Source organism: Mandrillus leucophaeus, unplaced genomic scaffold (assembly GCF_000951045.1).
Source record: "Mandrillus leucophaeus isolate KB7577 unplaced genomic scaffold, Mleu.le_1.0 Scaffold370, whole genome shotgun sequence".
NCBI classification, from domain to species: Eukaryota; Metazoa; Chordata; class Mammalia; order Primates; family Cercopithecidae; genus Mandrillus; species Mandrillus leucophaeus.
Window position 1 is genome coordinate 5342 of NW_012103921.1, and position 1881 is coordinate 7222.

General features: G+C 41.5%; 1 pseudogene across 1 annotated transcript; it reads left to right on the forward strand.

Annotated features, from left to right (window-relative positions):
- Positions 1–329: 329 nt before the first annotated feature.
- Positions 330–1552, forward strand: LOC105546826 (annotated as a pseudogene). The gene has a single exon (XR_001007146.1). The product of XR_001007146.1 is annotated as a BRCA2 and CDKN1A-interacting protein pseudogene (transcript).
- Positions 1553–1881: the final 329 nt, after the last annotated feature.

The following is a 1881-nucleotide window of genomic DNA, read 5'->3' on the forward strand; positions in this document are numbered from 1 at the left end:
CTCATGTGGTTGTTGGCAGGGCTGAAGTCTTTTATAGTGCAACATCTCTCACACCAAATGTGTAGGGGTTTTTTTTCCATACCACAATAACCAGTTCTCCAACTCTCCAGATCCCAAGTAGGTGTCCAGTGATTCAATTCAAGTCTGACACTAACTACTGGGAGTTAACATCTGTCCCCACAGGTTAAGGGCTCGGTCTGGCAAGACTGCTTCCATTCAGGCACCAATTGCAAGTCCTGGGCTTCCTGTACTTCTGACCAACAAGCTATAAATCAGGAGTTCCCATGACCACCTCTCTATAATTTGCTAGAAAGACTCACAGAGGTGAGCAGTAACATGGCATCCAGGTCTAAGCAGCGGGCTGTGGAAAGTGGGGTTCTGCAGTCACCAGACCCCCTAGTCCAGTGTGATGACAAAGAGGAAGATGAAGTCGAGGATGAGGATGAAAACAATGATGACAGTGACGAGGAAGAGGATGAAGAGGATGACGTCACTGACGAGAAAGTGAATATTGAATTTGAAGCTTACTCCCTATCAGATAATGATTATGATGGAATTAAGAAATTACTGCAGCAGCTTTTTCTAAAGGATCCTGTGAACACTGCAGAACTAACAGATCTCTTAATTCAACAGAACCATATTGTGAGTGTGATTAAGCAAACGGATGTTTCAGAAGACAGCGAATACGATGTGGATGAAGATGAGGTTTTTGGTTTCATAAGCCTTTTAAATTTAACTGAAAGAAAGGGTACCCAGTGTGCTGAACAAATTCAAGAGTTGATTCTAAGCTTCTGTGAGAAGAACTGTGAAAAGAGCATGGTTGAACAGCTGGACAAGTTTTTAAATGACACCACCAAGCCTGTGGGCCTTCTCCTAAGTGAAAGATTCATTAATATCCCTCCACAGATCGCTCTGCCCATGTACCAGCAGCTTCAGAAAGAACTGGCAGAGGCACACAGAACCAATAAACCATGTGGGAAGTGCTACTTTTACCTTCTGATTAGTAAGACATTTGTGGAAGCAGGAAAAAACAATTCCAAAAAAGAAACCTAGCAACAAAAAGACAGCTGCATTCATGTTTGCAAATGCAGAGGAAGAACTTTTCTATGAGAAGGCAATTCTGAAGTTCAACTACTCAGTGCAGGAGGAGAGCGACACTTGTCTGGGAGGCAAATGGTCTTTTGATGACATACCGATGACACCCTTGCGAACTGTGATGTTAATTCCAGGCGACAAGATGAATGAAATCATGGATAAACTGAAAGAATATCTATCTATTTAACCCACTTCCAATGGACAGTGATGGGCCCGTTTTTGTAACATTACCAGAAAACTCAGTGGAGATTTACTGAAAAACTCATGACTTTATTCAGATTAAGGTCCTCTACAAAAAGCAGGATTCTGTCCCATGTGTCTGTGACACATTTACAAAATATCAGTTTTTTAAAATTTTGGTCAAATTATGAGTGGTTGATTTAAAAACTTTTCCAAGAAGAAGAAAAACATGGAGTAATAATTTAAAGAACTCAATAAAAAACTTCTATTTTTTATTAAAAAAAAAAAAAGACTCACAGCACTTAGGAAGGCACTTTACTTACTATTACTGGTTTATTATAAAGAATACAACTCAGTGACAGCCAAATGGAAGAGTTGCATAGGGCAGGGTGTGTCGTGGGAGGGTGCAGAGCCTCCGTGCCCTCTCAGTGTACCTCCCTGGCAGCACTTAAATGTGTTCACCAACCCAGATCTCTAAACCTGTTGTTTAGGGTTTTTATGGAGGTCCCATTATGTAGGCATGATTGATCAAATCATTGGCCATTGGTGATAAACTCAATCTCCAGCCCTCCTTTCTTCCCCAGAGCTCTGGGGGATAGGGCCGAA